The 27,627-nt window shown below is 38.3% G+C and overlaps 1 protein-coding gene and 1 pseudogene across 4 annotated transcripts in view; one reads left to right on the top strand and one right to left on the bottom strand.

Moving 5' to 3' along the window:
- The window catches only part of ZBTB20 (zinc finger and BTB domain containing 20), an 838,685-nt gene that overhangs the window by 210,090 nt on the left and 600,968 nt on the right, over positions 1 to 27,627 (top strand). The window lies entirely within an intron of this gene.
- On the bottom strand, positions 4,075 to 8,630 carry LOC129032851 (Y-box-binding protein 1-like; annotated as a pseudogene).

Here is a 27,627-nt window from a genome sequence, read left to right as displayed (position 1 = left end):
TATTTTCTGCATTTTTGCTTTAATCTAATTTTTTTTTTAAAAAAGAAAATCTTAATTGGAAGGATGTTTTGAGTCAAGAATACAACACTTCATAATGTAACATGTATTCTGGATTCAAGGTGGCAGGTAATAAAAAATAATTGGAGTGGAATTTCAATGTATTTATTTCCCTGAAGACCAGCCTTGAAGAGTTTCCTCAAGTGTGTCTCCTCTTCCTAAAGGTAACATGGTGGGGAAGGGAGAAGGTAGGAATTACTCTGACAAGATTTTAGTTATTCTAAATCAGTGTGATTAATTTTATCTTAAAGACTTAAAATGTCCCACATTCCCTAGTTGCCAAGAACATGGTAGGGAGGAGGCAAAGTACGCATTCTTTGTTTCAAAGTATTTTGCAGACAGTCTGGTCTATTAAGAACAAATTCTAGGACTAGGTAGTAGGGCTTAGAAATTACCATGACCCAAATTGATTTTTTCATTTCTCTTAAAGTTGATGGTTCATTTTTTGATGAAAGTAGAAATCATATCTATAAAAACCAATTTTGATAGGCCTATCAAATCTGACCATAAAACAGAAAGCTATTTTACATTCTACAAACATATTATTAAATAAGCTCACTGTGAGCATACAAGTACTGTATGCATTTTTACCTATGAAAATCTTTTTAAAACTGAAGAAATTTTGAAACTTTTGTGATGATAATTAACAATTATATGTTAAAAGCCAGTATGGAAGCCTATTTTGTCATAACATTATAACAAGGTAACAAGTTTTAACTGAACAATGGATTCCTGAGCTTCTAAGCAAATGCATTTTGACCTGTTATTTTTCACTATATGCAAATTTAGAAGAGACTCAGTTTATCATGACCTGTATGATACCTCTTAGAATGTTAAAAAGAAAAAAAAGGATAGAAAGAGGAAGGGCCACAGTACACATAAATCTTGCCTGCAGCTTCCACTAAAGTTACTCTGGAAAGTAACTTAAGGAAAAGAGATGATTAATTTATTTATTTAAATTTGGTGCTATTTGTTATTCCACAGCTGTGTTCTAGGCACAGATACTATGGTTCAAAAATATATAAGGCAAATACCTGATTGAGAGGAGCTTATTTTCAGTGGGAGGTAAAGAAGGAGGAAAAGGATATCAGAAAAAGGAATGAGCAATTTCAGAAAAGAGCAAAGTGCTGTGGCAGAGGTAAGCATAGATTTGAGGAATGGTGGGCAGCAAAGAAGCCTTTCCTGAAGAGGTTGCAGCTAAGTTGAGGTCTAAAAGATTAAGAGGACTCTGCCGGGGCAGAGTCTAGAAATGGGGAAAGTTGGGGAAGGTACATTTTAGGCAGTAGGAACAATGCTTGATGCAAAGATCCATAGGTGTAGGGTTTCAACAGATCAGTAACTCAATGAGATTCATGCATTAGGGACCTAAGAGAGACAGAAAAGGGCAAGTACATAAGGGGTTCTTGTATTCTAAGGTGGGGTATTCCAGGGATGGAGAGGTGCTGGATTAATGCTGCATTTACCTTGACCCTTTCCTGTGGTATTAGTAGAGAAGGAAGGAAGGATGGTTCTGAATGCAGTGCAACGGAGGTAGCAAAAAATTGATCTGATGACCTTTATTTTCTCATTGGGATAGAGAGCAGATTGCTTTGCTGATACTGAAGGGGGAGGGGTAGGTGGAATAGAAGATTTAATAAAAGTGGGAAATTTTGAAATAGATGTAAAATATACTAAACAGATGATTAGGGAAACTTGGAAGGATTATTAATTAACATTTGGGGCCCAGCTAAGTTTGGGAGCTGTAGATGTGTAGTGGTTATAATCCTGTGAGTGTATGTGACCCACTTTAGCTGTTGCAGTTCTGGGAGTGGAGAAAGCAGATAGCTGGACTGCTCTAGGCCTGGGTTTTCACCTATGTTGATGTTCTTCCTGTTTCCTTCCACCACTAACCTCTTGTCACAGAAGAGTGCTTATTCCTGATACTGTGACTGTCTGCCTGAAGGCATTTTTTGTGTGTGGCTGCTGAGCAGATTTGGCTCACAGTGTTGGGCAGGCTTAAAGTACCAAATAGTTACTGTCACTAGAAAAAGACTTAAGCAAATAACTGTTAGCAAGTGGGTGGATTACACTATCATACTTACCCTTCACATGGGATAACTGTGAAGCATGTTCTATACTGTTTTCCAGAGTATCCCAGAAGGACTAAACTCATTTCCCATAGCAGTAACTTGCTTAGTAATTGTACCCTTTTTTGGCTTTCTCCCTGTTTCATTTATGGCTGTTAACAAACTACCCCCAAATACAGGGACTTAAAACAACAAAGATTTGTTATTTTTTACAAATCTTTGGGGTGCCCAGGCTTAGATTAGTAATAGCTTGGGTCACTCATGTAGTTGCACTTGACTGGAAGCCTGTCTGGGTCAGGAATGACTATGATGGCTTTACTTACGGGTTTTAGGCCTCAGTGCAATGTATAGAATGGCTGGGGTCTGTCTGGGCCTGTCTCTCCCTATTGCTTCTCATCATTCACTAATCTAGTCTGAGCTTCTTTACATGGTATCTGCATCTAAGGAAAGCAAAAGAAGAGGCTGCCAGGACTCTTATAGCCTTGGCTTAGAACTAGCATAGCATCTCTTCTGCTGCAATCTATTGTTCAAAAAAGGGTGCAAGGTCAGTGCAGATTCTAGAGTGGGGGAAACAAACTCTGCCTCTTGTTGGGAAGAGCAGCATGCTAGAGCAAGGCTTTGAGGAACTATTGATGGTTATCTTTGCAAACATTCTATCTTATTTCCCTTTTCCACCTTCCATCCTTTCTCCCTTACCAGTGTTTCATGGGGTTGTTTCCCAAACAAATTATTTGTACTAAAATTCTCATCTTAGATCTGTACTGAGAGAGCTTGGTAAGTGAGATAGGAAAACCAAGAAGTGAACTGAAAGACTGAAAGTATTTCTAAGAAAATAGGGTGATGACTTACGTATGGGCTCTGTGCTGGGTGACAAAGACAATGTAAAAGGAGTTGCAAGAGCAGAAAGCTAGAGTCCTAGGGATTGATAATATCTGTGATATCAAACAATTGGATATGATAAGTTTGGCAGAGTGAGAAGGCTGGCAGGAAAGGAGACTATGATTCTAGGTCCAGCAGTGGCAGAATGTACCTTGGGAGACTCCAAGGAGCAGAAACCATGGATCAAAGACAAGATTTTGTTGATCACCTGTGGACAGGCTACTGCTATCACCTTAGTGAGGCTCACCATTTTTGAAATAAATTCTGTGGATTGGATATTAGGCAAACACTCCTTCAGCTTGTTGTACAGGTTACAGGTGATCCATAACGCTACATCTGAAGAGGAGGTGGCCATTAACACATTCAGTGCAAAGGTCCTGGCAAAGTCAAGTTGCTCAGAAACAGCTTCAGCAGAATTTCCTGCCTACCAGAGCTTTATTCCTAAAAAAATTATACTTTTAAAATCTAGGACTTCAACAAAAATAGGATGTCTGGGAATGAAGAAAAGCTTCAGAGTCAGATTGCAATCAAGTTGTGCTACCCGTTAGGTGACATGTGGCATCATAAAAGCATTGGGATTTTCGAACCTCACTTCTTTTTCATACTATATGGTGTTAACACTCCATTTGATTTAATTTAAAGCTTTCGTATTATTTAAGACTTTTAATGGGTGCTTGCAGTTGGTTGACATTTTTGAAAAAATCAAGTTGTAAACTTTTATTACAAATTAATAATGAAGTGCTTAAAAATCTCAACTTGACATCTGAACCAATTTAAAAGCTTTTAAAGGCATGTTGAGAAAAGCCAAACTAAAAAAACACACACACAAAAACAACAACAAAAACCTTTGTTATTACCAAAAAGACATGTCTTTAGGTAAAAATAATTTTAAAAACCCCATGCTTCGTAGATAATGCAGGTAGTTCTGGTTATCTGATCAATGGGCAAAAAGCAAGCACTTAAGGTCTTCAGCATTTCTTTCCTGCATTTCTTATTGCTGTAATTTCATATTCATTTCTTATTCTTGGATGACTAAACTGGATGATGGTGGAGATGGTAAACCGGCATTTACTCAACCTTCTTCTGCCTCGGGTGCAGAATTCTTGACTGATGGACTGGCTGCTGTTGTCTCTTTGCCATGTTGTGGTTTAGGGTATTCTGGGGCGTCTACATAGATAATTGGGGTTTTAGCAGCACCGATGTTGAGGTCGCTGCTGATATTGGATCTCATCTTGATTTTCTTTACGCTCTTCACTGCCGTCCTCTCTAGGCTGACTTTGGCGATGAGGTTCCCTGAGGAATCGTGGTCTATAAACCATACACATATCTTGCCTCACTGGCCTACCTTGTGCTCCTGCACCCCAGTTGTTAGCACCCTCCGTCGCTGCTCCCTGCAAGGGAGGTTAGAATATGGTGGTCAATTTCCGTAGGGTCTCTGCCTGTAGTAAGGCAGGAACCTTCGCCTGCAGCAGGGCCGGCATTGTTGGGCCGAGCCTAAGGGAGCACTCTCCCGTCCTTCGTTCTTTTCTCCACTCTTACTGTTCTGGTAATTCTTCTGGTAATTGCCTGAGGACCACATAGATAGCGTCAATGATGGTTAAGGTCAGCTGCATACTTGCTGCTATGAACTGGACTCCACAGGGGCCTATAACATTTGCTGCCTCCGCACCCTTTTCTGCTGCGACATCATCAAACTCCAGTCTCTCCGTGTCCTACACTGCTAAGGTACTTCCTGGGGTTACTCTTCTGTATAGCATTCTGCTGTACAACTGCATCTTCCTTGGTGCCATTCCCATAGATGAAACCATTTATTTCTTACATTGAACCATTTTACTGTTCCCAAAATCTTCCTTGCGGTGATCTTATCCGCACCAGCAGGTGCCGCCTGTGAGGTCGCCCTTGCCACTGCTCCCTGCGCCGCTGCAGGTGGTGCCGGCTTGGGGTTGGCTGCCTTGGTGTCTTTGCTCAGGGTTGTGGTTGCTGTGATAGTGATCTGCTGGCTGCAGGGTTGTGGCTCCTTCTGGGGTGACGGTAACTAGGCCGGGGGCGGTGGTGGGGCTGCTCAGGGCTCTCTGGGTTCCTCTCTCCGCTCCTGCTACCGATTGAACTCAAGTTTCAATTAAATAATAAAACATTGTCTAAGTGCCTAGCACAAAATAGGATATAACGGAATATTATTTCCCTTTCTTCCATTTTTTTCTCCTTTATAAAGTAAGATTTATAAACAAGATATTAGGTACATCGTCTTTCTGCTGTTGTAGCTTGTTTCTGAAGAAGCGCAGCACATGTTTTTCAGTGTACCGTGCCCTGGTGACCTAAAGTTCGCTCCGTTTCCCTTAGCTCTTACTCACTACTTAGTAGTCACTTAGTGGTGATTGCCCAATCTTAGGCAATGTGGTGTTTTGTTTGTTGTTTGTTTGTTTGTTTGTTTAAATGGAAGGCAGGATTTATTTGTGCTTGGAAGGTATTTGGCATTCATACGGATTTTGGCAAGAAACGAGCTTCATCTGAACTCTGTTGTACTCTTATTCATTTTGTTAAAACTGATATTCAAATGATTAGAGTTATATTCAAGTAAGAATAAGGGAAACTTCTACTATATAATTTATGTTTGTAGACTTTTGTGAATCGTAAATTAAACTTGGAAGCTCTTGGCTAAAGAATGTGTCTTTTCATTTCAAAGGAAGGAGTTAAAATTCTTATTCTTGTTATTAGCGTGATGATAGATTAATTCACTCATATTGCCTTTTCAAAACAAAATGAAGACCAGTGATACCCAATTCCAAACATTTCACATTTAAATAAAACGATTTAGAAAGCATGCAATTCAGTTTGCACATATGAACTATGTAAGTACCTCTTTATGTGATAGAAGTTGTAAGTAGGAACTGGAATATAATTTTGTCCTTATCTTCAGGTTTAATTTAGCCTGCCAGAATCTGTAGACTGGTAGAAATTATTACACTTTATAGTAATTTCCTTTTATATTGACATGATCATGAGATGGGAAACTAGAAGAAATTCAGAATTCCTTCATCTATAGTTATGCTCTTGCTGTGTTGTCATCTTGGAATTCCCTTCTTCCCACAACAGAATACTCACTTCCTTTCTCTCCTTTCTCACCTCCCCCGGTTGCACAGAATCATCCTTGGGTCCTGGCCTTCTGCCCAGTAGTTGGACCCTATTTTCCAGGTAGGCACATATTGACCTTCAACTGACTGCTAGTTTTCTAGGTCCACCTCTGCTTCTGTTTTTTCAGGCTCTCTTAACTATGTAGTAGTCTTTTCTTCCCTGGATAGCACTGATGCACTGCATGCTGTGTATTTGGCCACCTCCTGCAGTGTGATTCAAAATAGCTTCCTGCCCTGCACGGAGCAAAGCCTGAGGCACAGGACTTTCTGTGTCCCTCTATCATAGTACTTACCTCTTACTGCAAAGCATTATATTATTTATGTATATATGCCACTTAGTATGTATTTATTCTGGCATATTATAAACTCCCTAAAGCAGATACAAAATTCTTTTCTACGTGTGTGTGTTTCACAGAGGACAGTACACCTTGTACCAACTAAGTGCTTAATAAATGTTTATCTGAGTGAATGTAATTCCAGCAAGTTGGAAAGAGCATTGTATTGTTTATCCTGGTTTTTGTTTATTTCTTTGTTTCTAAGCGGAAGTTTTTATAAGAAGATAGATCTAAAGTTCTCAGAATCCTAAGCAATATTGCAGCATCTTTTTCTTGAAATTTACAGCACATTTCTTATTGCTTAATTCTCAAATTTGAAATTACTTTTAACATACCATTCACAAAATTATCTCACTCACCTGAAGTACAGATGTAAACAAGCTTCTTAACTCTGTAGGTAAGACAACATCAGATGTCAGTTGATGATTTGCTTGAGATTGTGTGTGGGAGTCTACATTTTTAATTTTTTTGCACTTGTGTGAAAGGCATAATGTATCTCTCCTGAAATATTTTCTTTGGGCCTGAGATCTGAGGAATTTGCCAAATCTATTTTTTAGAAATTATACAAGAATCTTTCCATCATTGAAAAACCTAGAAATAAAGTTATGTAGTTATAGAATTTTACACCTGGAAAGCAGAAACCATATGTTCTAGCCTTACATTTCACATGAGTAAACTGAAGCCTAGATAGGTGAAGGGACCTGTCCAAAGTCTCATAGTTGCTTAATGGTGGAACCATACTTTTTGAGAGTTAATTGAGGGCATTTTTCACTATAACCTAATAGTGTTACATCCAGGGGTATATCACAAGGAGAAAACAGTTTAATGAAATTATTTAAAATGATAGATTTCTTTACAGAGATTATATTCTTGCTGAGTTTTAAATAAGATTTTTTTCCTTGCTGTTTGAGGTCACCATGTCCTATAATGCATCAAGTCTGAAAATGCATTTATAAAATAGAGAGGTATGGACTCTATTTTTATCTATAAGGTGAATGTGCTTTAGCTTCAGGTTTTTTTAAAATTTTACATTTGGATGTGTGCTTATTTTTAATTTAGAAAATATAATTTGGTTGGAAACTTACTTATTGCCAGTTCTTGAGAGAGTTCTTCAATCTTTGAGATGTGGTATGCATTAGTGTAAATCTTGGTGTAACTGTGGACATAAATTCTTCAATTGTTTTTTCCTTCTTTGGTTCTGGGATCTGATGAAGAGTGTTGGTTTTGGAACTTTTGAGGCCAGGTATGGTGGCTCATGCCTGTTGTGAAACTAAAAAATCTGAGAGAGGTCTCAGTCAATATAGGAAGTTTATTTTGTCCAAGTGAAGGACGCATGCCCATGACACAGTATCAGGAGGTCTTGATAACATGTGCCCAAGATGGTCAGAGCATAACTTGGTTTTATACATTTTAGGGAGGCGTGAGACATCAATCAACATATATAAGATGAACATTGGTTCGGTTCGTAAAGGCAGGACAACTTGAAGCAAAAGCAGGACAACTCAAAGTGGGAGGGGGCTTCCAGGCCATTGGTAGATTAGAGACAAACGGTTGCATTCTTGAGTTTCCGATTAACCTTGCCAAAGAGGCAATGAGATATGCATTTATCTTAGTGAGCAGAGGGATGACTTTGAATAGAATGGGAGGCAGGTTTGCCCTACGCAGTTCCCAGCTTGACTTTTCCCTTTAGCTTAGTGATTTTGGGCCCCAAGATTTATTTTCCTTTCACACTATAATCCCAGCACTTTGGGAGGCCAAGCAGGGAGGATTGATTGAGCTCCCAGAAGTTCAAGACCAGTCTGGGCAACATAGTGAGACTGTGTGTCTACAAAAAATAAAATAGAAAATTAGCCAGGTATAATGGTGTATGCCTGTAGTCCCAGATACTCGGGAGGGTAGCGTTTGAAATTGCAGTGAGCTATGATCATGTCACTGCATTCCAGCCTGGGTGAAAAAGCCTGGGTGACAGATTGATTGTTAGACGATATGAACTATTGACTAACATTTTTTCTACTTCCAAAACTTTTGGGTATTTGTTATATATAAATTTTACTTGCATTCTTACCTGTTTGATGGCACATATTTCTGTAAATGTACTTGTTACCTACTTTATTGCCTCTTCGTCTGCCTTTGTTCAGCCCTCTCCCAGAAGCAGGGGACATGTTTCTAGTTTTTTTTTGTTTTTTATTCAATTTTTATTTGTATCTCTTGGTACTTTTTTAAAGACTTCTGTTTTCTGTTTCTCTGTAACCTTCTGTTCTCAGGATTAGTAATAATACAAGAGTTTTGCTTCTTGTGTGGAGAAATAAACTTCCAATCAAACAACCAGCCTGCAGATAGTAGCTATAAACTCTGGACAAAAACAAAAAATAAAAGCAAAGCATAACAAAACACAATACAACTACATAAAGGTTTTGGAGAATGGATAAGACTAGAGAAATATTAGAGGAGGTTCAAACTTTGTATTAAGCAAATGTCATGAGATGAAGTGAGTTTCACATTTCTGAGGCTTTTTCTGAGGGCATCTCCAATTGCAGTGGCAACATGGGACAATTAAACTCCAAGAGAAAGCCCTTGCTTTCTCTGTAGGCTGTAGGAACTCTGGGAAGGAACAGGGATGTCAGAGAATGAGGAAAAACATACCAAAGTAAAGAGACAGAGATGGGAAATTGTGTGTATAAATTCTGTCTTAAGTCTTTGGCTGACCTCTGAACTTCACATGCACAGGGCAGACTGAAATCAATCCACACTGAGATCAAAAAAGCACAGATTTTTCAATGTGAGATTAGCCAAATTAATGTCCCATGAGAACAAAGATATTAGCACTCTTTGGCTCAATGTGACACAATCTGGAGTATCCACAATTAACATTGACGATGTCTAAGTTAAAACCCATAATTGGCCAGGCGCAGTGGCTCACGCCTGTAATCCCAGTACTTTGGGAGGCCAAGGCCGGCGGATCACAAGGTCAGGAGATTGAGACCACCCTGGTAAACATGGTGAAACCCCATCTCTACTAAAAATACAAAAATTTAGCCAGGTGTGGTGGCGGGCGCCTGTAGTCCCAGCTACCCGGGAGGCTGAGGCAGAAGAATTGCTTGAACCCAGGAGGCAGAGGTTGCAGTGAGCCGAGATTGCACCATTGCACTCCATCCTGGTGACAGAGCAAGACTTCATCTAAACAAAAAAAAAAAAAAAAAAAAAAAAAAACACCAAATGGGAATTTTAAAACAGAGAAATGTATTATACTAAATAAATAAATTAGTAGGATTAACAGTATAATGGAGGAGGTGTTGAAGGAAAAGTCATTGAACTTAAAGATAGATCAATAGAAATTATCCAATCTAAAAAGGAGTAAGAAAAAAGAGTGGATAAAAAATAAGCAGAATCTCAAAAACCAGAAGTACAATTTTATTAATTTTTTATTTAAAAATATTTAATTGACAAAGATTGTATATAGTGAAAGTGTGCATTTTGATTGTTTTATGCATACATTTCTCAGTGATTATCACAATCAAGTTAATTCACACATTCTTCACCACCCATTCTGTACATTAGATCCCTGGAACTTGTTCAACTTATAACTGAAATGTTGTACCCTTTAATCAACATCTCCTTATTTTCTCCACCACCATCCCCTGGCAATCATCACTCTTTCTGTTGCAATGAGATTCACCTTTTTATATGATTTCATAGAAGTGAGATCACAGACTATTTGTCTTTCTATATCTTGCTTATTTTACTTAGTATAATGTCTTACAGGTTCATTCATGTTGTTCAAAATGACAGGTTTGATTACTTTTTATGGCAAAATAATATTTCATTGTGTATATGTACCACACTTTCTTTATTCATTTATCCAGTTTACCCATTGATGCATACTTAGGTAGTTTCCATCTTTTGGGTATTATGAATAATGCTGCAATAAGTATGAGGGTACAGATATCTCTTAAAGATACTGATTTCATTTCCTTTGGATATAAACCCAGAAGTGGGCTTGCTGGATCATATGATTACTCTATTTTGAATTTTTTTAGGAAACTCCATACTATTTTCCATAATGGCTATACCAATTTACATTCCCACCTACAGTGGACAAGTGTTTTCTTTTCTCCACATTCTTGCAGATATTTATCTCTTAGCCCTTCTGACAGGCATGAGGTGATATCTCACCATAGTTTTGATGTGCATTTCCCTGATGATTATTCATGTTGAGCACTTTTTAATATACTTCTCGCCCATTTGTATGCCTTTTTTGGAAAAATGTCTATTCAGGCCTTTTTCCCATTTTTAAATTGAGTTATTGTTATCATTATTTTTTTGCCATTGAGTTGTGTGAGTTCTACATACATTTTGAATATCAACCCTTCATCAGATGTATAGTTGCAAATGTTTTCTCCCATTCAGTAGGTTGCCTTCTCAGTTTTTGTTTCCTTTGCTATGCAAAAGGTTTTTAGTTTGTTGTAGTTCTACTTTTTTTTATTTTTGCTTTTGTTACCTGTGCTTTTCATGTCAATATCCAAAAACTCTTTGCCAAGACCAATGTCAAAGAGCTTTGTTTTACAGTTTTGGATCTTACATTTAAATCTTTAATTCATTTTGAGTTAATTTTTGTGTAAAGTACGAGACAAGGATCCAGTTTTATTCTTTTGTATTTGAGTATCCAGTTTCCCCAAAACCACTTATTGAAGATAATTTCCTTTCCTTATTGTGTATAGTTGGTGCCCTTGCCAAAGATTAGTTAACCATAGAAGTGTGCATTTATTTCTGGGCTCTCAATTCTATTCCATTGACCTAGGTGTCTGTTTTTCTGCTGGTACCAAACTATTTTGATTACTGTAGCTTCGTAAGACAAATTGAAATCATGGAGTGTGATGCCTCCAGCTTTGTTCCTTTTCAAGATTGCTACGGCTATCTGTGATCTTTTGTGGTTCCAAACAAATTTCAGTATGGTTTTGTCTATTTCTGTAAAAAATATCATTATAATATTGATAGATTGCATTGAATCTGAAAATGCTTTAGGTAGCATGGGCATTTTAAAAATAGCAATTCTTTCAATACATGAACGTACAATATTTTTACACTTGTTTTTGTTTTCAGTTTCTTTCATCAGTGTCTTAGAGTTTTCAGTGTACAAATTCTTCATCAACTTGGTTAAATTTATTTCTTAGTATTTTATTGTATTTGATAATATTGTAAGTGGAATCGTTTTATAATTTGGATATCTGTCCCCACAAACCTCATGTTGAAATTTGATCCCAATGTTAGCGGTCAGGCCTAATGGGAGGTGTTTGATCGTGGGGGTAGTTTCCTCATAAGTGATTTAATGTCCTTCTTGATGTATTGAGTGATTTCTTTCTCTATTGGTTCCCATGAGAGCCGATTATTAAAAAGAGCCTGGCAGCTCCCTCTTCTTTCTCTCTTGCCTTGTAATCTCCACACACTGGCTTCACTTTAACTTCTGCCATGAGTGGAAGCAGCTTGAGCTCTCACCAGGAGCTGGTGCCATGCTTCTTGTACATCTGGAAAAGCCATGAGCCAAATAAACTTTTTCTCTTTATAAATTACCCAGCCTTAGGTAATAAGCAATGCCCACAGACTAAGATGGATCGTTTTCTTAATTTCTTAGAGAGTTCTTTATTAATGTATGGAACTGCAACTAATTTTTGTATGTTACATTGTATCCTGAAACTATTGGGTTCATATATCATTTCAACAGGTTTTTTTTTTTTCTTTTTTTGCTGGAGTCTTAGGGTTTTTCTACATATAAGATTAGGTCATCTATAAACAGAGACCATTTAACTTCTTCCTTTCCAATTTTTTTCTTGCCTAATTGCTCTGGCTAAGAATTCCAATACTATGTTTAATAGAAATAGTGAGAGTGAGTATACTTTTTCATTCCTAATCTTAGAGGAAATGCTTTCAGCTTTTCACCACTGAGTATGATGTTTTCTATGGGATTGCCATATATGATCTTTATTATGTTGAGGTACGTTCCTTCTGTACCAAATTTGTTGAGGCTTTTTATCAAGAAAGCATTGATTTTTGTCAGGTGTTTTTCCCGCACTGTTGAAATGATCATCATATGATTTTTATCCTTCGTTTTGTTAATGTGGTGTATCACATTTATTGATTTGTGTATGTTGAACCATCCTTGCATCCCAGAGATAAATCCCACCTGATCATGGTGTATGATCCTTTTAATGTGCTGTTGAATTTGGTTTGGTGGTACTTTGTTGAAGACTTTTGTATCTATATTCATCTAAGATATTGCTCTGTAATTTTCTTTTCTTGTGGCACTCTTTATATATATATATGTATATATATATAAAATACTTTAAGTTCTAGGGTACATGTGCACAACATGCAGGTTTGTTACATATGTATACATGTGCCATGTTGGTGTGCTGCACCCATTAACTCATCATTTACATTAGGTATATCTCCTAATGCTATCCCTCCCCCCCTCCCCCCACCCCAAAACAGGCCCTGGTGTGTGATGTTCCCCTTCCTGTGTCCAAGTGTTCTCATTGTTCAATTCCCACCTATGAGTGAGGACATGCAATGTTTGGTTTTTTGTCCTTGTGATAGCTTGCTGATGGTATATATCCATAAAGCACTCTTATCCAGCTTTGGTATGAGGGCAATGCTGGCCTTGAAATGAGTTAGGAAGTGTGTCATTCTTGTAAACATTTTGGAACTGTTTGAGAGGGATGAGCATTAATTTTTTAAAGCTTGGTAGAATCCGCTCATCAAGACATCTGGTTCTTTTGCCAGGTACGGTGGCTCACGCCTGTAATCCCAGCAATTTGGGAGGCTGAGACACACAGATCACTTGAATTCTGGAGGTTGAGACCAGCCTGGCCAACACAGTGAAACCCCATCTCTACTAAAAATACAAAAACTAGCTGGGTGTAGTGGTGGGTGCCTGTAATCCCAGCTACTTGGGAAGCTGAAGCAGGAGAATCACTTGAACTCAGGAGATGGAGGTTGCAGTAAGCCAAGGTCACACCATTGCACTGCAGCCTGGGTGACAGAGCAAGACTTTGTTTCAAAAAATAAAAGACATGTAGTCCTGGGCTTTTCTTTGATGGGAGAATTTTTTATTACTGATTCAATCTCCTTACTTGTGATTGATCTGTTCAGAATTTTATTATTTGTGATGCAGTCTTTGCATCTTATATGTTTCTAGGAACTTATTTTTTACTAAGTTATCTAATCTGTTGGAATATAATTGTTTAATGTAGTCTTTTTATAATCCTGTGTGTTTCTTTTCTATCATTTTAATTGTCCGTTTTCCATTATAAAATTTTAAATTCGAGTCTTCTTTCTTTTTTCTCTTGGGTAATCTAGCTAAAGATTTATCTGTCTTCAAAAAACGAACTCTTAGGTTTACTGATCTTTTCTATTATTTTTCTATTTTCTATTGCATTTATTTCTGGTCTAATTTTTAATATATCCTCATTACTGCTGACTTTGTGCACTTAGTTTGTTCTTTTTTTAATTTTTTGGGGTGTGGAGTTAAGTTGTTTGAGATTTTTCTTCTTTTATTAATGTAGGCATTCATTGTTATGTCCTTCCCTCTTGTTGTGTGCCCATTTTCATTTGTTTAGAGATATTCAAGATTTTGGTTTTGATTTCTTCTTTTACACATTGGCTGTTAAGAAGTGTATTATTTAATTGCCATGTTTGTGATTTTTTCACTTTTATTTTTTCATTTTTAATTTCTCCTTTTATTGATTTCTAATTTTATAATGCAGTCAGAAAAGATACTTGAGATAATTTTAGTTTTTTCTAAATTTGTTAAGATTTGTTCTGTGGCCCAACATCTGATCTATTTGGAGACAGTTCCATGTGCACTTGAGAAAAATGTATATTCTACTGCTGTTGGATGGAATGTTCTATATATGTCTGTAGGTCTATTTGGTCTGTAGTACTTTTAAAGACCACTGTTTCCCTAGTGATTTTCTGTCTATATGATCTATCCATTTTTGAAAGTGGGATATTGAAGTCTTTTACTATTATTGTACTGCTGTCTATTTTTCCCTTCTGTTCTGTTAACATTTAATTTATATATTTAGATTCTCTAATGTTGAGTGCCTGTATATGTGCAATTTTTTATATCCTCTTAATGAAATGACCACTTTATTATCATTTAATGACCTTCTTTGTGTCTTCTGATAGATTTTGACTGAAAGTCTATTTTGTCTGATATAACTATAACCACTCCTGTTCTCTTTTGGTTATCATTTGAATGGAATATCTTTTCTCATGTCTTCACTTTTTGGCTCTGTATCCTTTCGGCTAAAGTGAGCCTCTTATAGGCAGCATATTGTTGGATTTTACATATTTGTTTTCTGTTGAGCCACTTTTTGTATTTTGATTGGAGAATTTAATCCATTTACATTTACAGTAATTATTGACAAATAAGGACTTAGTATTGCCATTTGTTAATTGTTTACTGACTGTTTTGTAGTTTTTTTTTTTTTTTTGAGATGGAGTCTTGCTTTGTCACCCAGGCTAGAGTGCAGTGATGCAATCTCGGTTCACTGCAAACTCTGCCTCCCGGGTTCAAGTGATTCTCCTGCCTCAGACTCCCGAGTAGCTGAGATTACAGGTACCTGCCACTGCACCCGGCTAATTTTGTATTTGTAGTAGAGACGGGGTTTCACCATCTTGGCCAGGATGGCCTCGAACTCCTGACCTCATGATCTACTCCCCTTGGGCTCCCAAAGTGCTGGGATTACAGGCATGAGCCACCATGCCTGGCCTGTTTTGTAGTTCTTTTGTTTCTTTCTTCCAATCTTGCTGTCTTCTTTTATATTTTATTCAATTTTTGCTTTGATTCATGTCTGTATTTTTTCTGTCTACTATAGGTTTTTTCCTTGTGGTTACCTTGAGGCATATATAACACATCTTGTAGTGACAACCATCAAATTTAAACTGATAACAACTTAATTTCCATTGCATACAAAAACTCTATACCTTGCTGTTCCCCCAGCCCCCCACTTTATTGATATAACAATACCTTTTTATATTGTGTATCCATTAACAAATATTCTAGCTATAGTTGTTTTTGATACTTTTTGTCTTTTATCTTTTATACTAGGCTTAAAAGTGATTTACAAGACAGAAATTGTCCATCCCAGTGGTTGGAACTCAGGTATCGACAAACTTCACCACTATGGGCTAAAATTCTCTGGGGTCCTAAATAAACTTTAAGGCAGTCTGAGCCACAAGGACTGCAACTCCTAGGCAAGTCCTAGTGCTCTGCTAGGCTTGGAGCCAGTGGATGCAGGGGTCATGTGAGCTAGTGAGACACCAGACAGGGTGGCCAAGGGAGGGCTTCTGCCACCCCTCCTCTGACGCCAAGCAATGCAATCGGTAGCTCTGAAAGAGACTCCTTTCTTCCACTTGAGGAGAGGAGTGAAGAGTAAACAGGACTTTGTCTTGCAACTTGGATCCCACTCAGCCACAGTAGGATAGGGCACCAAGTAGAGTCTTGAAGCACCCATTTTAGGCACTAGCTCCCAGATAACATTTCTAGATATACTCTGGGCTAGAAGGGAATGTGCTGCCTTGAAGAGAAGTACCCAGCCCTGGCAGGATTCATCACCTGCTGACTAAAGAGCCTTTGGGCCTTTCCTAATCAGCAGCAATATCCAGGCAGTACATGTCATGGCCATTGAGTGAGACTTTGAAACATGCTGGCTTCAGGTGTGATCCAGAACATTCCCAGCTGTGGTGGCTACAGGGAGAGACTACTTCTGCTTGAGAAAAACAGATGGGAAAGAAAAGGGGACTTTGTCTTGCAACTTAGATGCTAGCTTGGCCATAGTGTTGTAGAGCAGGAATTGGGCTCTTGGGGTTCTTGAAGCCAGGACTTGGTTCTTGAATGGCATTTGGGGAGTTTCCCTAGGCTAGAGGGGAGCTCACCACATGGAAGGATGAGTCCCAGGCCTGGCAGCATTCACCACAAGCTGACTGAAGAACCTTTGGGTCTTGAATGAACATTGACAGTAGCCTGTTAGTACTCCCTATGGGCCTGTGGCAGTGGTGTCCAAGGGAAGAGACTTCTGTGCTTGTGGAAAAGACTTGTCTTGTGGCTTGCATGCCAGCTCAGCTGCAGTAGAATGGAGTACCAGGTAGATTATTAAGGTTTCTTACTCCAGGCCCTGGATCTTAGAGGGCCTCTCTGGAACTGTCTGGGGCCGGGGGAATTCGGTGCCATGAAAAAAAGGACACAGGCGTGGCTGTTGTTGGTAACTGATAATTGTAGAACCCCAGGGCCTTGAGTGAATGTAAGTAGCAGCCAAATAGTGGTTATAGTGGGCCTTCTGCAAGACCCAGTGCTGTGCTGGCCTCAGGTCAGACCCAGCACAGTCTCAGTGGTGATGGCCACAGGAGAACTTGTATTATGTCTCCCCCAGCCCAGCACCAGGCAGCTAAGCACACACATAGAGAGAGACTATGTTTGGGAGAAAGTAATGGAAGAGAACAAAAGTCTCTGCCTAGTAATCCAGATAATTCTTCCAGATCTTGTACAAGACCACCAATACGGTAATTCTATGAGTCTGTAAGAGCCTCAGTGTAACTGACCCTGGAGTGCCCCCAATGTAGACACAGCTGCGTTGACCAAAAATTTAGTCACAATAAACAAGTCCCTTTGAATACCTAGAATGCTTCCCCAAGAAGGATGGGTACAAACAAGTCCAGACCGCCAAGACTACAATAAATACCTACTGCTTCAATGTCTACACATTAACAGACATCCACAAGCATCAAGACCATCCAGGAAGACATGGCCTCATCAAGCAATCTAAATAAGGCACCAAGGATCAATCTCAGAGACACAGAGATAATGTGATCTTTTAGACAGAATTATTGAGGAAACTCAATAAAATCCAAGATAACATAGAGAAGGAATTCAGAATCCTATCAGACAAATTTAACAAATAGATTGACACAAGTTTTAAGAATCAAACAGAAATTCTGGAGGTGAAAAATGCAGTTGACACCCTGAAGAATGCAGCAGCCTTTTAACAGGAGAATTGATCAAACAGAAGAAAGAATTAGTGAGCTCGAAGAAGGGCTGTTTGAAAACATATTTAGGAGACAAAAGGACAGAATAAAAAAGAATGAAGCATGCCTACAAGATACTCAAAAGGGCAACAGTTATTGGTCTTAAAATTGAGGTAAAGAGAGAGATAGAGGTAGAAAGTTTGTTCTGAGGACAATATTAGAGAACTTCACAAACCTAGAGAAAGATACAATTATTCAAGCACAAGAAAGTTAAAGAACACCAAGCAGATTTAACCTAAAGAAGACTATCTCAAAGCATTTAATAGTGAAATTCCCAAAAGGTCAAATATAAGGAAAAGGATTCTAAAAGTAGAAAGAGAAAAGAAACAAATAACATACAACAGAGCATCTGGCATCAGACTTTTCAGTGGAAACCTTACAGCCCAGGAAAAAGTAGCATGACATATTTAAAGTGCTGAAGGAATAAACTCTTACCCTATAATAGTATACCTGGTGAAAATATCCTTCAAACATGAGGGAGAAATAAATACTTTCCCAGACAAATAAAAGCTGAGGGATTTCATCAATATCAGACCTGTTCTACAAGAAATGCTAAAGGGAGTACTTCAATTAGAAAGAAAGGGATGTTAATGAGCAATAAGAAATCATCTGAAGGTACAAAACTTGCAGTAACAGTAATAATATTATTACTATTACATAGTACATAATAGTACTAGTACTAGGTACATAATATGTACATAGAAAAACAGAACATTATAATACTATAATCATATTTGTAAGTATACTTGGAATATACTGATATCATACAATACAGATTTCAAGACAAAAACTATAATAAGAGATAAAGAAGGTCACTATATAATTATAAAGGGGTCAGATTAGCAAGAGGATATAACAACTGTAAGTAAATATACACCCAACACTGGAGCACCCAGATATATAAAGCAAATATTATCAGAGCTAAACAGAGAGATAGACCCCAGTACAGTAATAGCTGAAGACATCAACATCCCACTTTCAGCAATGAACAGATCATCCATACAGAAAATCAGCAAAGAAACATTGGACTTAATCTGCACTATAAACTGAATGAACCTAATAGATATTTACATAACATTTCATCCAACGGCTGCAAAATATGCATTTTTGTCATCAGCACATGGATCGTTCTCAAGGATACCTAAGACTACAAAACAAGCTTTAAAATACTCAAAAATTTGAAATAATATCAAATATCTTCTCTGATCACCATGGAATAAAACTAGAAATTAATAATGAAGAATTGTGGAAACTATACAGACACATGGAAATTAAACAGTGTACTCCTGAATGATCAGTTGGTCAATGAAGAAATTATGAAGGAAATTTTAAAAGTTTTTTGAAATAAATGATAATGGAAACAGAACATATCAAAACTAAGAGGGAAGTTTGTAGTGATAAGTGCCTACATCAAGAAAGTAGAAACACTTTCAATAAAAAACCCAACAATGCATCTTAGAGAACTAGAGAAGCAAGAGTAAACCAAACCCAAAATCAGTAGAATTAAAGAAATAATAAAGATCAGTACAGAAATAAATGCAATTGAAATGAAGAAAATAATACAAAAGATCAATGAAATGAAAAGTTGGTTTTTTGAAAAGATAAACAAAATTGACAGACATTTAGCAAGACTAAGAAAAAAAGATAGAAGACCCAAATAAATAAAATCAAAATTGAAAAAGGTTACCTTACAATTGATACTGCAGAAATTCAAAAGACCATTAGAAGCTACTATAAGCAACTATTAATACATGTAAATAAATTGGAAAACCTAGAAGAAATGAGTAAATTCCTAGACATATACAACCTACCAGGATTGAACCATGAATTCCAATACCTGAACAGACCAGTAATAAGTAATGAGATGGTAGCTGTAATAAAAAGTCCTTCAGCAAAGGAAACCCTGGGACCTGATGGCTTTACTGATGAATTTTACCAAACATTTAAAGAACTAATGCCAATTCTACTCAAACTATTCTGAAAAATAGAAGAGGAGGGAATGTGTCCACCGTCTGTGAGGCCACTATCATCCTAATACCAAAACCAAAGACACATTAAAAAATAAAAGAAAAGAAAACAAAGAAAACCACAGGCCAATATCCCTGATGAACATTGATGTAAAAATCCACAAGAAAATACTAGTAACCCAAATTCAGCAACACATTAAAAAGATCTTCATGACCAAGTGGAATTTATCCCAGGCCTCAATGATTATTCAACACATGCAAATCAATCAATATAATACCACATATCAACAGAATGAAGGATAAGAACCATATGATTATTTCAGTTGATGCTGGAAAAAACATTTGTTAAGATTCAGTATCCCCTCATGATAAAAAAAAAAAAAACCCCTCAAAAAACTGGATGTCGAAGTAACATATCTCAACATAATAAAAGCCACATACAACAGACCCACAGCTAGTATCATGCTGAGTGGGGAAAAACTGAAAGCCTTTACCCTAAAATCTGGAACATGACAAGGATGCTCACTTTCATCACTGTTATTCAGCATAAAACTAGAAGTCATAGTAGTGCAATTAGAGAAGAGAAAGAAATAATGCTCATCCAAATTGGAAAGCAATAAGTCAAATTTTCCTTGTTGGGAGATGAGATGATCTTATATTTGAAGACTTCACCAGAAAACTATTGGAACTGATCAATAAATTCAGTAAATTTGCAGGATACAAATTCAACATACAAAAATCAGTAATATTTTTATGTGCCAATGGTGAACAATCTGAAAAAGAAATTTAAAAAGTAATTCAATTTATAATAGCTACAGATAAAATTAAATACCTAGGAAATTACTTAACTGAAGAAGAGAAAGATCTCTACAATAAAAACTATAAAAGACTGTTGCAAGATATTGAAAGGGACACACAAAAAAATGGAAAGATATTCCATGTTCATGGATTGGAAGGATCAATATTGTTAAAATGCCCATACTACCCAAAGCAGTCTACAGATTCAATGTAATCTCTATCAAAATACCAATTACATTCTTCACAGAAATAGAAAACACAATTATAAAATTTATAGGAAACCACAAAAGACCCACAATAGCCAAAGCTATCCTGAGCAAAAAGAACAAAACTAGGAATATCACCTGAGTTCAAATTATACTACAGGGCTATAGTAACCAAAAGAGCATAGTACTGGCATACAAACAGTGTATATAGCAATGGAACAGAACAGAGAACCCAGAAGCAAATTCATTCATTTACAGTGAACTCATTTTCAACACAGGTGGCAAGAACATACACTGGGGAAAGGGCAGTCTCTTCAATAAGTGGTGGTGGGAAAACTGAATACCCACATGCAGAAGACTGAAACTAGACCCTTCTCTCTCATTATATACAAAAATCAAATCAACATGAATTAAAGACTTAAGTCTAATACCTCAAACTGTGAAACTACTGAAAAAAAAAAACACTGAGGAAACTTTCCAGGACATTTGATTGGGCAAATATTTCTTTTTTTTTTTTTTTTTCTTTTATTATTATTATTATTATTATTATACTTTAGGTTTTATGGTACATGTGCGCAATGTGCAGGTAAGTTACATATGTATACATGTGCCATGCTGGTGCGCTGCACCCACCAACTCGTCATCTAGCATTAGGTATATCTCTCAATGCTATCCCTCCCCCCTACCCCCACCCCACAACAGTCCCCGAAGTGTGATGTTCCCCTTCCTGTGTCCATGTGTTCTCATTGTTCAATTCCCACCTATGAGTGAGAATATGCGGTGTTTGGTTTTTTGTTCTTGCGATAGTTTACTGAGAATGATGATTTCCAATTTCATCCATGTCCCTACAAAGGACATGAACTCATCATTTTTTATGGCTGCATAGTATTCCATGGTGTATATGTGCCACATTTTCTTAATCCAGTCTATCATTGTTGGACATTTGGGTTGGTTCCAAGTCTTTGCTATTGTGAATAATGCGGCAATAAACATACGTGTGCATGTGTCTTTATAGCAGTATGATTTATAGTCCTTTGGGTATATACCCAGTAATGGGATGGCTGGGTCGAATGGAATTTCTAGTTCTAGATCCCTGAGGAATCGCCACACTGACTTCCACAAGGGTTGAACTAGTTTACAATCCCACCAACAGTGTAAAAGTGTTCCTATTTCTCCACATCCTCTCCAGCACCTGTTGTTTCCTGACTTTTTAATGATTGCCATTCTAACTGGTGTGAGAGGGTATCTCATTGTGGTTTTGATTTGCATTTCTCTGATGGCCAGTGATGGTGAACATTTTTTCATGTGTTTTTTGGCTGCATAAATGTCTTCTTTTGAGAAGTGTCTGTTCACGTCCTTCGCCCACTTTTTGATGGGGTTGTTTGTTTTTTTCTTGTAAATTTGTTGGAGTTCATTGTAGATTCTGGATATTAGCCCTTTGTCAGATGAGTAGGTTGCGAAAATTTTCTCCCATTTTGTAGGTTGCCTTTTCACTCTGATGGTAGTTTCTTTTGCTGTGCAGAAGCTCTTGAGTTTAATTAGATCCCATTTGTCAATTTTGGCTTTTGTTGCCATTGCTTTTGGTGTTTTAGACATGAAGTCCTTGCCCATGCCTATGTCCTGAATGGTAATGCCTAGGTTTTCTTCTAAGGTTTTTATGGTTTTAGGTCTAACATTTAAGTCTTTAATCCATCTTGAATTGATTTTTGTATAAGGTGTAAGGAAAGGATCCAGTTTCAGCTTTCTACATATGGCTAGCCAGTTTTCCCAGCACCATTTATTAAATAGGGAATCCTTTCCCTATTTCTTGTTTTTGTCAGGTTTGTCAAAGATCAGATACTTGTAGATATGTGGCATTATTTCTGACGGCTCTGTTCTGTTCCATTGATCTATATCTCTGTTTTGGTACCAGTACCATGCTGTTTTGGTTACTGTAGCCTTGTAGTATAGTTTGAAGTCAGGTAGCGTGATGCCTCCAGCTTTGTTCTTTTGGCTTAGGATTGACTTGGCGATGCGGGCTCTTTTTTGGTTCCATATGAACTTTAAAGTAGTTTTTTCCAATTCTGTGAAGAAAGTCATTGATAGCTTGATGGGGATGGCATTGAATCTGTAAATTACCTTGGGAAGGATGGCCATTTTCATGATATTGATTCTTCCTACCCATGAGCATGGAATGTTCTTCCATTTGTTTGTATCCTCTTTTATTTCATTGAGCAGTGGTTTGTAGTTCTCCTTGAAGAGGTCTTTCACAACCCTTGTAAGTTGGATTCCTAGGTATTTTATTCTCTTTGAAGCAATTGTGAATGGGAGTTCACTCATGATTTGGCTCTCTGTCTGTCTGTTATTGATGTATAAGAATGCTTGTGATTTTTGCACATTGATTTTGTATCCTGAGACTTTGCTGAAGTTGCTTATCAGCTTAAGGAGATTTTGGGCTGAGACAATGGGGTTTTCTAGATATACTATCATGTCATCTGCAAACAGGGACAATTTGACTTCCTCTTTTCCTAATTGAATACCCTTGATTTCCTTCTCCTGCCTAATTGCCCTGGCCAGAACTTCCAACACTACGTTGAATAGAACTGGTGAGAGAGGGCATCCCTGTCTTGTGCCAGTTTTCAAAGGGAATGCTTCCAGTTTTTGCCCATTCAGTATGATATTGGCTGTGGGTTTGTCATAAATAGCTCTTATTATTTTGAGATACGTCCCATCAATTCCTAATTTATTGAGAGTTTTTAGCATGAAGGGTTGTTGAATTTTGTCAAAGGCCTTTTCTGCATCTATTGAGATAATCATGTGGTTTTTGTCTTTGGTTCTGTTTATATGCTGGATTATATTTATTGATTTGCGTATATTGAACCAGCCTTGCATCCCAGGGATGAAGCCCACTTGATCATGGTGGATAAGCTTTTTGATGTGCTGCTGGATTCTGTTTGCCAGTATTTTATTGAGGATTTTTGCATCAATGTTCATCAAGGATATTGGTCTAAAATTCTCTTTTTTTGTTGTGTCTCTGCCAGGCTTTGGTATCAGGATGATGCTGGCCTCATAAAATGAGTTAGGGAGGATTCCCTCTTTTTCTATTGATTGGAATAGTTTCAGAAGGAATGGTACCAGCTCATCCTTGTACCTCTGGTAGAATTCGGCTGTGAACCCATCTGGTCCTGGACTTTTTTTGGTTGGTAAGCTATTGATTATTGGCACAATTTCAGCTCCTGTTATTGGTCTATTCAGAGATTCAACTTCTTCCTGGTTTAGTCTTGGGAGGGTGTATGTGTTGAGGAATTTATACATTTCTTCTAGATTTTCTTGTTTATTTGCATAGAGGTGTTTGTAATATTCTCTGATGGTAGTTTGTATTTCTGTGGGATCGGTGGTGATATCCCCTTTATCATTTTTTATTGCATCTATTTGATTCTTCTCTCTTTTTTTCTTTATTAATCTTGCTAGCGGTCTATCAATTTTGTTGATCCTTTCAAAAAACCAGCTCCTGGATTCATTGATTTTTTGAAGGGTTTTTTGTGTCTCTATTTCCTTCAGTTCTGCTCTGATTTTAGTTATTTCTTGCCTTCTGCTAGCTTTTGAATGTGTTTGCTCTTGCTTTTCTAGTTCTTTTCATTGTGATGTTAGGGTGTCAATTTTGGATCTTTCCTGCTTTCTCTTGTGGGCATTTAGTGCTATAAATTTCCCTCTACACACTGCTTTGAATGCATCCCAGAGATTCTGGTATGTTGTGTCTTGGTTCTCGTTGGTTTCAAAGAACATCTTTATTTCTGCCTTCATTTCGTTATGTACCCAGTAGTCATTCAGGAGCAGGTTGTTCAGTTTCCACGTAGTTGAGCGGTTTTGAGTGAGATTCTTAATCCTGAGTTCTAGCTTGATTGCACTGTGATCTGAGAGACAGTTTGTTACAATTTCTGTTCTTTTACATTTATTGAGGAGAGCTTTACTTCCAAGTATATGGTCAATTTTGGAATAGGTGTGGTGTGGTGCTGAAAAAAATGTATATTCTGTTGATTTGGGGTGGAGAGTTCTGTAGATGTCTATTAGGTCCACTTGGTGCAGAGCTGAGTTCAATTCCTGGGTATCCTTGTTGACTTTCTGTCTCGTTGATCTGTCTAATGTTGACAGTGGGGTGTTAAAGTCTCCCATTATTAATGTGTGGGAGTCTAAGTCTCTTTGTAGGTCACTCAGGACTTGCTTTATGAATCTGGGTGCTCCTGTAGTGGGTGCATATATATTTAGGATAGTTAGCTCTTCTTGTTGAATTAATCCCTTTACCATTATGTAATGGCCTTCTTTGTCTCTTTTGATCTTTGTTGGTTTAAAGTCTGTTTTATCAGAGACTAGGATTGCAACCCCTGCCTTTTTTTGTTTTTCATTTGCTTGGTAGATCTTCCTCCATCCTTTTATTTTGAGCCTATGTGTGTCTCTGCACGTGAGATGGGTTTCCTGAATACAGCACACTGATGGGTCTTGAGTCTTTATCCAATTTGCCAGTCTGTGTCTTTTAATTGGAGCATTTAGTCCATTTACATTTAAAGTTAATATTGTTATGTGTGAATTTGATCCTGTCATTATGATGTTAGCTGGATATTTTGCTCGTTAGTTGATGCAGTCTCTTCCTAGTCTCGATGGTCTTTACATTTCAGTATGATTTTGCAGTGGCTGGTACTGGTTGTGCCTTTCCATGTTTAGTGCTTCTTTCAGGAGCTCTTTTAGGGCAGGCCTGGTGGTGACAAAGTCTCTCAGCATTTGCTTGTCTGTAAAGTATTTTATTTCTCCTTCACTTATGAAGCTTAGTTTGGCAGGATATGAAATTCTGGGTTGAAAATTCTTTTCTTTAAGAATGTTGAATATTGGCCCCCACTCTCTTCTGGCTTGTAGGGTTTCTGCTGAGAGATCCGCTGTTAGTCTGATGGGTTTCCCTTTGATGGTAACCCGACCTTTCTCTCTGGCTGCCCTTAACATTTTTTCCTTCATTTCAACTTTGGTGAATCTGACAATTATGTGTCTTGGAGTTGCTCTTCTCGAGGAGTATCTTTGTGGCGTTCTCTGTATTTCCTGAATCTGAATGTTGGCCTGCCTTGCTAGATTGGGGAAGTTCTCCTGGTTAATATCCTGCAGAGTGTTTTCCAACTTGTTTCCATTCTCCCCATCACTTTCAGGTACACCAATCAGACGTAGATTTGGTCTTTTCACATAGTCCCACATTTCTTGGAGGCTTTGCTCGTTTCTTTTTATTCTTTTTTCTCTAAACTTCCCTTCTTGCTTCATTTCATTCATTTCATCTTCCAGGGCTGATACCCTTTCTTCCATTTGATCGCATCGGCTCCTGAGGCTTCTGCATTCTTCACGTAGTTCTCGAGCCTTGGTTTTCAGCTCCATCAGCTCCTTTAAGCACTTCTCTGTATTGGTTATTCTAGTTATACATTCTTCTAAATTTTTTTCAAAGTTTTCAACTTCTTTGCCTTTGGTTTGAATATCCTCCCGTAGCTCGGAGTAATTTGATCGTCTGAAGCCTTCTTCTCTCAGCTCGTCAAAGTCCTTCTCCGTCCAGCTTTGTTCCGTTGCTGGTGAGGAACTGCGTTCCTTTGGAGGAGGAGAGGTACTCTGGTTTTTAGAGTTTCCAGTTTTTCTGCTCTGTTTTTTCCGCATCTTTGTGGTTTTATCTACTTTTGGTCTTTGATGATGGTGATGTACAGATGGGTTTTTGGTGTGGATGTCCTTTCTGTTAGTTTTCCTTCTAACAGACAGAACCCTCAGCTGCAGGTCTGTTGGAGTACCTGGCCGGCCGTGTGAGGTGTCAGTCTGCCCCTGCTGGGGGGTGCCTCCCAGTTAGGCTGCTCGGGGGTCAGGGGTCAGGGACCCACTTGAGGAGGCAGTCAGCCCGTTCTCAGATCTCCAGCTGCGTGCTGGGAGAACCACTGCTCTCCTCACAGCTGTCAGACAGGGACATTTAAGTCTGCAGAGGTTACTGCTGTCTTTTTGTTTTTCTGTGCCCTGCCCCCAGAGGTGGAGCCTACAGAGGCAGGCAGGCCTCCTTGAGCTGTGGTGGGCTCCACCCAGTTCAAGCTTCCAGGCTGCTTTGTTTACCTAAGCGAGCCTGGGCAATGGCGGGCGCCCCTCCCCCGGCCTTGCTGCCGACTTGCTGTTTGATCTCAGACTGCTGTGCTAGCAATCAGCGAGACTCCGTGGGCATAGGACCCTCTGAGCCAGGTGCGGGCTATACTCTCCTGGGGCACCGTTTCCTAAGCCCGTCGGAAAAGCACAGTATTCGGGTGGGAGTGGCCCGATTTTCCAGGTGCCGTCTGTCACCCCTGGAAGGGGAACTCCCTGACCCCTTGCACTTCCCGAGTGAAGCAATGCCTCGCCCCTGCTTCGGCTGGCGCACGGTGCGCTCACCCACTGACCTGCGCCCACTGTCTGGCACTCCCTAGTGAGATGAACACGGTACCTCAGATGGAAATGCAGAAATCACCCGTCTTCTGCGTCGCTCGCGCTGGGAGCTGTAGACCGGAGCTGTTCCTATTCGGCCATCTTGGCTCCTCCTCGCAAATATTTCTTAATTAATACCCCATAAGCACAAGCAACCAAAGTAAAAATGGACATATGGGATCACATCAAACTAAAAAGCTTCTGCACAGCAAAGGAAACCATCAACAAAGTGAAGAGACAACCCACAGAATGAGAGAAAGTGTTTGCAAACTGTCCATCTGACAATGATTAACAACCAGAATATATAAGGAGTTCAGACAACTATATACAAAATAATCCAATAATCCAAATAAAAAATGGGGAAAATATTTGAATAGACTTTTCTCACAAGAAGACATACAAATCGCAAACTGGTATATGAAAAAGTGCTCAACATCATTGATCATCAGAGAAATGCAAATCAAAACTACAATGAGACATCATCTAACTTCCGTTAAAATGACTTACATCCAAAAGACAAGCAATAATGGGTGGTGGTGAGGATATGGAGAAAAGAGAATCTTTGTACACTGTTGGTGGAAATGTAAATGAGTATAAGTACTATGGAGAACAGCCTGGAGGTTCTTCAGAAAACTAAAAACAGATCTACCATATGGTCCAGCAGTCTG

The sequence above is a fragment of the Pongo pygmaeus genome, chromosome 2 (assembly GCF_028885625.2).
Source record: "Pongo pygmaeus isolate AG05252 chromosome 2, NHGRI_mPonPyg2-v2.0_pri, whole genome shotgun sequence".
Classification (NCBI taxonomy): Eukaryota; Metazoa; Chordata; class Mammalia; order Primates; family Hominidae; genus Pongo; species Pongo pygmaeus.
The sequence above is the reverse complement of the archived record's forward strand: the minus strand, read 5'-3'. Positions and strand labels throughout refer to the sequence as shown.